General features: G+C 32.3%; 1 protein-coding gene across 1 annotated transcript in view; it reads left to right on the forward strand.

Moving 5' to 3' along the window:
- Positions 1–12,382, forward strand: part of LOC112692584 (protein trachealess) — a 136,209-nt gene that overhangs the window by 97,319 nt on the left and 26,508 nt on the right. The window lies entirely within an intron of this gene.

Genomic DNA, 12,382 nt, shown 5'->3' on the forward strand with positions numbered 1-12,382 from the left:
GTACGTGCTTCTGCATTAGTAGTGTGATCCCGTCGCGAGTGCGTCGTCCGCTCTTGGTGCAGGACGCGGTGTGCGAGCGCGATATGAAAATCACCGGTGGACGCCCGACGAAAGGCTCCTGATTCGATCCTGATTCGCGTAATCGCATCGTTTTGTTATTATCGTTGTTATTATTCGACGTCATTTAACGCCGCGTCGTACGTAACCCCCATATACGTGTCCGAGGCCCGGGTCACGCGCACGCCGCTCGTCGTGCTGTTATTATTTCGCGACGTGATCACGTACAACAGCCACCCGCGGACAATAACAACACGCACCGTACGCGCGATATAGTTCACGTCGCGCGCGCCCGCGATGCGTCGTCGCTGCTGCTGAGACACCACGTGTTCGAACGCTGGATTTCCCGCACATCATGCTGCCGTACCAGGCGATGGCCATGGACTACGCGTCAGCGTCGTTCCAACGGCACCCGGCCGCCAACGTGGGACACCATCACCATGCGGCCGGTGTGCCCGGCGGTGGCGGCACCACTGCGGCCACGTTCAGCCCTTCGTGGTTCGTACCCGCCGACCTGTGCATGCCGTTCGCCAAACAGAACCAACCGCTCGTCGAACCCGGGTCAGTTGCTTGTTTCATTTGATTTTTCTTCCGTTCGCACCCGTCAGCAAAGGTCTGACGTGATGGTTCTAACACACGTCGTCTGATTCGCGTGAATTCAATAAAAAAGAAAAATAACTTAGTGCGGTGTATGATGATATACTTTTCAGGATTTAAACCTTGGCGACTGAAAATTATATCTACACGCTATTATATTATATCTTATATCTTCCACTAGCCCGTTTCTCTCGGTGCACCGAAATCAAATATAATTCATCTATCAATATATAGTGTAGTATTCATGCTCACAGACTCTAATGATGTCCACTCCTGGTTGCATAGCCCATCCCGTTGGAACTTTGAGGATTCAGCCGCCTAATATTGGTCATAGCTGTTCTAAAAAAATCGAATAATCGTTTTTTTACATAATATGGTGTGATTTTGCAATAATCCCTCGAATGTCGAGACTTATAGTTGCGCGATTGCTCTTAAATGTAAAATACACATATAATCATAACGGACGTGTAAGATTTTAACTGAAAAAAAATTCAAAAACTTTCCAACAATTAACGGTTTTTATTTTCCCATATCATAAAGGTCGTTCACTTATGGTTCACAGCGAACCGCGAATATCTTTGAACCATTTCTCAGTTTTATTCGTGTAAATGTATTTACATGCTTTTTTCCGGTAGTATTAAGATGTTATAAAATAGTTTTAATTTATATATATATATATATATTACTATTTCATGGTCCATATTGATAATATATTATACTCATATATCATTTTAACAATTAACCAATCGAAATTAACTAATCAGAGACAATGATAATTAAAATTAGTAAAAGCTAAATTACGCAATACTGAAACAAAACTTTCAAGCAAATAAAAAATGCAAAATCCCAGTTTGTTGAATTAGCATGAATTTATTTATTTATACCGTTTTTACACGCAGTAAAATTTGCTTGTGGCCACCCTAACGTACAAAATTTGTTAAAAATTCACAATTCTTGTAAAAAAGACAAACAAAGTTCTATAAGCTAATTACTATTAATCAATAAATAAAATAACGTCAAAAATAAAAATTAAATTAAAAATTATCAAATTTTTTTAATAATACTATTAAAAATAAAATATAATAATAATAACATTTCTTATCTGGAGTATTTTTTATAATCTTATAATTTAATATTTACGCCTAGTTATGATTTATAAAATTAATATTATTACTATTTATCTTTGTATAACTTAAACCTGAAAAAATGTGAAGGATTCTTGCAATGGATTACATATTATAAATAAAACTCACATTTGAAGAATAAAAATCCAAAATCATTATAGTCATCATGTTAATTTCGTAATAATTTCGTTTTTTGATAAGCATAATACGTCAACGAAGTACTGCTGTAAATACTAATTTCTACGAGTATGAATACCTGCAAGTTGCAATGTAGAAATTTCCGATCTTCCGTTAACAACATAGTTCTGCTGTAACAGTTCGTTTGAAACAGGTTTAAGAGTATAATATTATTACAATAATGAATTGTTTATTGATAGTCATCTAATATCTATATTTTATACTTACTCATAATAGTACCTACGCAGTAGTGCCAATGAAAACATTAAGAATTCTTCATATAAATTCTATAAAAAATAAATGTATAGTTGTATATTATATACTTTTTTTCTACTGCTGTGGCATGGATTTATCTCGTATATTTTGTTTATCCTATATATCTGATTCTATATACCTAATACAAAATAATAACATTGGCTCGAATATGTTAGAACTCCACCATTTCATAAAAAAATTTACAAATACGATAATGAACAATAATTTCAAATTATAATAGTTTAATATAAATTTATTTTTTAATTTTATGGGTTATCAAATTTAACTTTTATTTTGTTATTTTTATTACTATTTTATGTAATTTAATATTTTCAATATTTGTCAAAAAATATCGAAATCAAAATATAAAAAAATTTAGTATTGATTTTCAACGATTCTTTTTTCATAATTAACTACTAATTAAATATTTTTCCTTTGATTTCTATTTGTTTTATTTAATGAAACTTTAAATGTAAGGTATAACTTATCCAGTACTTATGTACCTAATGAGTAATAATAATTATATCAAGGGTATTAGAAATATATTATAAACTGCAAAAATAAAATAAAAAGTACCCGTAGGTACATCATTTATTTTTTATTTTTTTGACACTTAAAAATTGCATATTTTTTCGTTTAAATATTGAAACTACTAGATTTTTAAAATAAAAAGGGATGGGAAATCAGCAATTTTAATTTTCGATTGCAGAACTTTGCTTTAATTATTTTCCATTGGATAACCTTTCACGAAAGCTAAGGTTAGATCAACATTTTGATTTTATGTATTTAAAATGAACCATTTACCCGACAAGATATGCTTGAGTAACTTGAGGGTTAAAGAATATATTATATATATATATATATTCATTATTGAAAATACTTACCTAACATACTGTTTAACATTATCGTTCGCATAATATGCAACTGAAATCAGGCGTAATACGCCAACGTAAAATGTTTACGGTTAGTGATGTTCAGTGAACATCGTCCGGCGGTTGATGGTGACGCGTTGACGTCGTTTTGCAAAGGTTTAAATTTCCCCCGCGGGACATCCAAAATCCCAAAGACGCGCGCTCTTTTCCGTCCGGAGTCCTCAGAGATGACGATGGTTGTCATTGTTAACGTTAATTGGATGCGGGTGGCCTCCGAACGACCATGTACTTTTCATTAGCGCCCATCTAACGACTACCGTGTGTATACGCACGTTTCACGGTCCCGACAATAATACGGTATACACTGATTCTACTACCCGCGATCACCGATCGACTTCTGTTAAATGTCTCGGAATGACTTGGCGCATTTGTTTGTTGTACGTAACCACCCAGCTCTGTATATTCATTGAAACTACACCTAGGTATTTATTTTTATTTTTTTATTTTTGAGATTCCTTTCATAAATCCAATCGTTTACAATAACCATAACTATTATCGAGTCCCTCCCCTCCCGTGTGTATGGCCGTAAAATATAGATATACGATGATGTACGAATAATAATGTGTTTAATATACATCGAGTAATGGTATATATATATATATATATATATATATATATATATATATATATATATATATGTCTACGTATAATCTCTGATGATGCAGAACGGGTGAATTCCAGGGACGCGCCACATAACCAATGACATAAATACGGTATGATGGTTTTGTTTTGTTATGTTATTTTTGAATCGTCGAAATGTCTCACGGTTTCGTTTCGAATCTTTTTACGAGTATGTATGCTTCTATTTTATTCTTTACAGGTGACCCCGAGTATAAAATTAGAAATATTATAAAAATTATTTCTTATACGTACAAAAAAAAAAAAATGTATTACTCATCGTTATGTCGATTGCCAATTCTATACCGATACAACTAATATATTCTATTCTTATAAATCATTTTAAATTAAATTAAATTTTATTATTGTGATCCGTGTACATCTGATTTTTTTCGTAGCAATAGAAATAATATTTAAATAAAGTCAAAATATTCATATCATGATAATTTCACCCATTAACCATAAAAGGTTACTGAAATAGTAACACGTTATCGTTTTAGGTTTAGCTTTTGTGATACGAGTTATGATTTTTCACTATCTCTAGCTCTTAATCTTAAATTCGTCGGAAAAACCTGTTTGTCTTTTAAGATTTTAACTACCCTTGCAATAGTGCAGTGGGAGAACAACATTGTTTTCTATCCGAACAATACTGTTAGCTTTCCGTTTTAAAATAAGGGTTTAAAGACTCTTGGTATTTTCTATTTAATTTCTTGAATTGCTATTTATTATCGCCTATTGATTGTACACACGTGCATTTACGCCATCTTTCGGCCCCGCAGCGAGAACACCGTCGCCGGAACGATTGTGATCGTATCGGCCGCACCCGTATCTTAGCAGCTCATTTCCGTCTGCACGATCCGTACACATTATATTCCTATGGGATTTCCACTGTTGCTTTGCTGACCAAATGCCTTTATTTTCTGGTTTTATAGTTGTGTGGCTGAAAACACTCGTAAATTCCCCTTTTTCGTACTCCAAACAAGTCGTATTTTTTTCTTTAACGACCAACCCATTACCTGAGACCAGTGAATGAGACCCTGTATCGGATATCCAAATAGTTTGACCAAATGACTTATTTTTTCCATATCATATTCTCCAAATAAATCCAATTTTAATTAATTTTAACATTAATGTTTTTATATATATTTTTACATATTATATACAAGTTATACAAGTACATTCTAGACTATAAAACAGTATAGTAAATGGTATATTATATTCGATTCAAATACATATTCATCGATATACAATATTATATACTATTAATTGTGTACATAGTATAGTTTATAACTTAATCAATTGTCTGTTTTACTTCGAAAACGTCAAGTAAAAGTTTTTCATATCAACAATTGTTAAATCAAGATATAATTTAGAAACTTATACATCTATGTTCAATTTTATATTTGTATAATATACATACTATATACAAGAGTAGATACATATACATTACATTACATATATGTACCTACTCTTAATATTCTAAAATGTATGAATTTTTATACATTTACAGTGGTTTTTTTTTTATGTACACGGCTTGAAGCCAAAAATGCATTTCTCGTTTTTATAGCAACATTTTTCATTTAGAAATCAAATACATAAATATAAATAAGTCTATCCATTTTTGTGACGAGTTATGTCTAATTCACCACGCCTTTATTACACTACATATAACTGGTATTATATGTCGGTTGTGTAAACAAGGAATTCAACCAACACAATAATTTAATCGTTTGTTTTAACAATATTTAAATTTTATAACTTCGTAATATTTATTTATAATCATCGAAACGTGAAACGACATAAGTTTCAAAGTTGAAATCGAGTTGACAGTAACAAGAAAACCCCTTTTTAACCCAACGATTTCTACTCCCTATGGAGAGACTACTAACGACTTCGAAACGGCTGATTAAAAATGTACCCACCATAAAGTTCATTTTTACGAGTGTTATTCTTCTCCCTTTTCTTTTGCTCAACAATTGTAATTTGTGGAAAGATTTTTTTTTTCATATTATTAACACGTGCTGTAAGAGCTTTATTTTAAACTTATTATACATTTTTAATCTCTTATAGTTTATATGGTAATCAAAATAATTAAGCCCGATGATTTATTTAACAGCTGTATGTCTATGCAATTATTATTTATAAAACAAATCATGAATTTTTTAAAGTGTGAATTATTATTTTATACTAAAGAATTATTTTTATAAGTTACTTAATTTTTATCGTTTAAAATGTTTAATAAGATGTCGAAGACAATGATAATAATATTATACACGAGTACTGCAAAGATTTAAAATTACTAGTGTTCATTTTGCACATTTTACCGGCGAAAAATATTTTATTACATTATATTAATATATGTCTTTGTTGGCATGTCACTTAATATTGTATGCCTTATACATTATATATTACGATGGCGTATATGATGACGTGTAATAAGAGAAAATTAATTAAAATTATCATATAATGTAAGGAAAATTATATTGCAATAATCTTGAACATTTTTCTTAAAGGATAACAACTATTTTATTTTAAATCATTATTTGTGATTATTTGTAATATGAATTTGTTATAAAAAATCGATCACTTTGCACACCACGTAACGCGGTAACGCGACTAGAAAAATGACCAGTTAATACCTACTAGTATGCCCTTAGACTTATCTTTATTGTGTTTAAGACATTTTTTTTATACTTATAATTTAATAAAAAAAATCAATTTCAACTCGTATAATCTTTAGAAAAATCCTTTTGGACAGCTATCGAAGACGCTAAAAATATTCATAGATCAAAAAAAAAAACTATAATGCTTAGACTCCTATTTCAATCACAAACGATCGCATAACAACAGTGATCTTTACCGTTCAACAGTTGTTACTACACGTTAAGCCCGTAACGGTTTGCGGCTCGTAAAATCTGACCTGAAACGTACGCTCGTAGAGTTCGTGTTTGAACGCGTGTAAAATGCAATAGTTGTAATAATATTTGTAAATTATCGTTACGTAAATAATAACGATACCTAATTATTATTATTGTTGTTGTTTTCGTTTGGTCGCCGCGACTGACGGTTTGGCGTACACGTGACAATGCAGACGGCTGTAGGGTATCGATCGCCGAAAAGAATTTACGGGTCATAATTTCGATTCTCATCCCGTCGTCCATCCTTCCCACTCGTCCCGCGATAGAACGTGCGCGAAAAAAAGTGCGAAAACTACGTGCGCCCGAACAAAAAAGCAAAGGAATAAAAATCAATTTTCCCGTCCATAAGCCTCTCGCGAATACCGCGTCGGTGTGCGTATACGCGCGCGAAAAAGAGGTGAGTTATCGCAGACGACGACACGTGATTCAGTCCCGGTCGGTTTCGTTCGCGTCCGCATTAGGGGGAGGACGCGCGCGTCACGCCGCCGTGGCCGTCGGTGCGTATGCAGTCCGCACGTACCTACTGCGGCTCGGCCAAACGTGTTCACGTCGGACGTGACGGCGGCCCGGCGTCGCGAGCGCGTACCGGTCGCGCACGTGACGACGTACGTACGCGATGCCATCGCCGTCAGATGCCGCGCGCGCCGAACCTAAACGCCGCGAAACAATACGGTGACGTCCCCAAAGGATTAGGAGGGGGGAGGACAGATTCGTATTTACCATCAAGCAGGATAGGCACCAGCCTTCGTCGAGACCAGATTAGGCCTCGGATATTTATGGACCTATTTTTCGTTCTTATGACTTAATCGTACTTTCAACAATAAATGCAAGCAAAATGTAATATTTTGAAAAAAAATAATAATTAACGTAATACGTCACATTTTTCCATGATTATTTTACCTGAGGGCATCAAAATTCCTAGATCATTCGCGGTCGGGTCATTGCGCGTGCAATGCGATACAGTGGACGATTGTTTTCGACTGCGATGAACGTTGTCGCAAATGTACACCCACAACGCACGTGCTCCCGCATCCCGTGTTGGAGTCCGCAACGTCATTCCCGAAGCGTATTCAAACGTTGCGGTGAACAGGTAGTAGTCCTTCTCCTTGCGGTTGGTTTTGCAGTCGGATTGCGCTCTCCACTCATCCCCGTTTCCAGCTAACCTCTTCAGGCTACCGTGGCTCGGATAGAGCAGCATCGAAGATCATTTGTTAGGGATGAACGAAGTTAGCTTAACCTAACCTTGGACGTCTCTTCGGTCTCTGTCGCCTCCAATTTTCCCTTCTATAAATTAGTTCGCGCTCGTGCCTCGACATGCGACCAAACGTGTTCCATCGGCTTCCTTTGTTGGTTTCGAGTTTATCTTTGCGTTCGTCTGTTACACCGAGCACGATTTCGTTGGCCCGGTGTTCCGTCCAAAGCACTCACAGCATCTTTTTCCAACACAGCATTTCAATGCTTTCGAAGGTCCATCGTTCCGTTTGATTTCGTATTCGGTTTTCGCGGTTGTATTGCGCCACACTCCGTACACGAGTAAGTTTCCTCACCCTGGTACTCGTGCCATCGGAGCATAGACATTTTCTCTTGTTAGACGTTGATTGTGCGAATCCAAATCAATATCACTTCCGGACAGTAAAAGAAAACGGTTTTAACGATTGAGAATAACCGTTGTATCGATGTACACGCGCGCACATATTACATACAAGGACGATGGGCTTAGGTAAAGATTATTTATGGTGGTTTGGTTTGTTATAATTAAATAATAATTATTTTTGTTATTACGTATTCATTATCCAACTGGGATTTCGTCAACGGGGAGAGTTTCAACTCCTAATCCCTATTATTACCTACGCCACTGATGTATATCTACGACAGATAAAAGTTTATCTTAATACAGCCCAAATGATTCGAAAATAAAACGTGTTTTTCATCGGTGCATATCTGTTTTTCCGTTTCGAAGCGCCACGCTCAAAACAACACGTTTTTCTAGCATACGGAAATATAAATCAATGTACAAAATCATATGAAAGCAATTTCGTGAAATTTAACGCTTACGTATAGTAGACAGATACAATGCACAATGGTGCTATATCCGTCGTTTATATGTACATCGCAATTCATTATTCTCCGCAATCGATTTAATGTGCCTAAAAAATCATTATAAAAAAATCCAAGGCGTTTAATATAAGGTATGTGCAGTGCTGGTTATGTACTAATCCCTTTTACTCCCGGTAAACCCGTCACAATTTCACACACACAAAGGAGAAGTCCGTCTGTAATCTAATACACAAACATAACTCTGTTATTTTATAAATTATGCATTAATTATACACATTTATGAATATCAAAAAAATAAACAACATTCCTATTAATACACCGCGTCTAATTATATTATTATATTTTTCGTGTAGTTCTGTTGTTGACGGATCGGACCTACCGCAGAGTAATCATAACATTCATCAAGAGCGTAGGTAAAGATTATTTATGTGAAGAGCTTGTTATATTTAGGTAATAATTATTTTTATTATTACCTATTTATTTATTAACTGTGATTTTATAAATTGGGGTAGGGGTTATATATGTCTATAATGTTATAATATCATATTTATACCGTGGTCCGTGAGAGTCACCATCGACTGTGAAACGTTTGCGAAGTCACACATTTTCATTTTATATTGTTAGCTTTTAACGCTAATTATATTAATTATAATCATTCGTCTGTATCGTTCCGGTCGTATACATAGGCTACATAAGTAAAACTTATTGCCATTAAAAATTTAGATAAGTTTAAATTATATTAAAAAAACACTAAATAACGTATATTTAAAAATAATTAATATTTTATTGTAATAACAAATAACTATTTGCATTAGCAAAGATACTTAAAATATCATCGCTTTTTATATTTTTCTATATAACTTTTTCAATATATAGTATTAAAAGATTGCTGAACCTATCGTGAACCAACAATGTCCTTAGCCAAGTTTTTATTTTTTTCATTGCACTGAAACTTCTTTCGCGAGTTACCAAACTATGTAATTAGTATTGTTAATGCTACTGTAAATAGTTTATTATTATTTCTTATTTTACGATTTTCAAAAAAAAAACGAACAGATAATTATAAATTAATTATAAAAACAACAAATAAAATGTCTAACAGTTTCGATTTTAGGGGGCTATTAAAATATTTGGGGGGGTCTAAACCCCCAAGCCCCCTTGATATCCGCCTATGGTCGTATAGTACGCAGCTGTATGCAATATTAATTTGTAATGTTTAAAATGTGCTAATTTATCGAGATTAAATTTTTATTACAAATAAAAAAAGTTGCCTATACTTTATATTTTAAAAAGTTGCTTTATAAACTATTTTTTTCTTATCCAGACAGAACTCAAATGATCGAAATGTGTTCAGATATAAGTAACAGTTTTAATCTTGTTTCATCCTTGCTCAAACAATATAATATGAAACATTTATCACAATTAATTTGAATTGTTTTTATTGTTCTATACGAACGGTCAAGTCAAATAATTTTTCATAATATTATAATCAAAGTTCTGAATACAATTGATAAAAAATAATGATTTATGTCTTCAAAACCAAACATTTTTAATAAGAAATTGATCTAGTAATTATTCGAAAACCATACAGCCAATCTTTTTTCATTCATAACCATGGTTATTATAAGAAATTGTTAATCATTGTATTTCAACGATGCAGGTATATCGAATTTGATTTGATTATTCGAGATTCGACTATATGCATCGATTATCAAACACATGTTCACACTACCATTGTAATAATCCATTCAGTACCTTAACCACTTTTTACAGCTACCTATAGCTCATAACAATATCTAGAGAAGTTATATTGGAATAAAAGTATTGACATATCTTCACGTTATCACCTTTTGTATAATAGAAACTTCCTCAATAATTTTTTCAAGCATAGTATTAATAAAATTATATCGATTCATTATAATAGTCTAAAATAGCATTAATGGTGTAATGTCAACGAATCTATTTTTATATATATAAATATATACAATAGGTATTCATTATAAAGCCATTAAGAACTAATAAATAAATTAAATGTATAAAATATACTCTTTGATGTGGGGTTAAATGTATATTATATTATTTAAAATGTATAAACTAACAATAGCATAAATCAAATAATATAAAAGTATATATTATAATGCGTATGTTAAGCTAAAAAAATTAATATGATACTGCAACAATAATGTTTAAATGAAACAGTTAATACTGTTTACAATATACCTTAAAGAGAGTAGAAATATAAATAAAAGTTGTATCTATTTATCAACCAAATAATGAAATTTCTACAATTTCATGTCAGTGATATTTTAATGGTATAGGTATAGGTAAGTGATTTTCACTAATGAATCAATTTAAATATTTTTCTTATAAAACACCAAAAGAACTAAAAAAAAATGTATGAGTCAATTTTGATAATACTGCCCCTACTAAAGTGCCGCTCTAGGCAAGTGCCTAGCTCGCTTATACCTTGAGCAGGCCCTAAATCTATCGGTCTTTTAAACTTAAAACCAATGTAGATATCATTAATCTTGAAAGTATGATTCTAAATGAAAAAATGACGGTGGATCAGTTTATATTTTTAGAGAGGGCTAAACCAAATTTTTTAATAAGGTAGGCTGAACTTTAAGTTTTCTAACTTTTGCAAAAAAAGAAAAAGGGATCTTAAAATTTGGAAAAATTAAATGTTTCGAATGCTTATAAACAACATAAATTTAATTTAAATATTTCCAAACTTTGAAATGCTTTAAAATATTAATATAAGTACTCGGTTAATCTTTAGAGTTGCTAGGGTTAATATATATAGAAAAACAACTAAATTAGTAATATAATTTAAGGAAATATCCGATTTTGTTATCATTTCATTTTGTAGGGCTTATAAAACATTTTTGCGGCTTTCCTGTATTTTTTTTCGCTCTAAAATATGAAAAATATTGTAACCAATTTTCAAGCTTTAAATACAATAATTGAATGTTTTATGAATTTTTAGTATAAAAATGTAGCTAATTTTCGTAATTTATATTTGTTTGTTAAATATTGTAATATTCAAACACTCATGATTTTTTTCTTAAAAATTTAACTCAATTTTTTTTCAATCTCCGGTAATAATAACTTGGTATTAAAATGTCAATACTTTTATTCAAATCAAATTATTTTATTGACACTTTCGTTAAAAAGGTAAGACATGACATTTTTAATAATCTATAAATAGCTGAATTTTTTTTTTTAAATAACACCACGAATGGTGATATAAGAATTAAGTGAAAATTCCAGGTCTTTAAAATTATTATTTTTTAAGTTACAATGAAAACGTACGATGATATTTATACTTTACATATTTTATATGCGGTCCACAATCACAATCATGTAATAATTATCTATGGCGTTCGATGCAATGGTTATAGGTAGGTGCGGTTACTATTTAATGTTATTATCGACTTAGTTACATCGAATTGTATACTTCATACCAGGGGTGCTCATTCTTTTCCAATACATGGGTCGCATACAACCACACCTACGAACACTTCATCACGCTTCGTAGTCATAAAGAGCTATTTGAATATGAATATTAATTACACCCCATAACTGCATTAATTTATAATAATAACAGATTTAAGTTATATTTCAATAAATTTAGTTTTGATGTCGT

Source organism: Sipha flava, unplaced genomic scaffold (genome assembly GCF_003268045.1).
Source record: "Sipha flava isolate LNK unplaced genomic scaffold, YSA_version1 75_pilon_pilon, whole genome shotgun sequence".
Taxonomy (NCBI): Eukaryota; Metazoa; Arthropoda; class Insecta; order Hemiptera; family Aphididae; genus Sipha; species Sipha flava.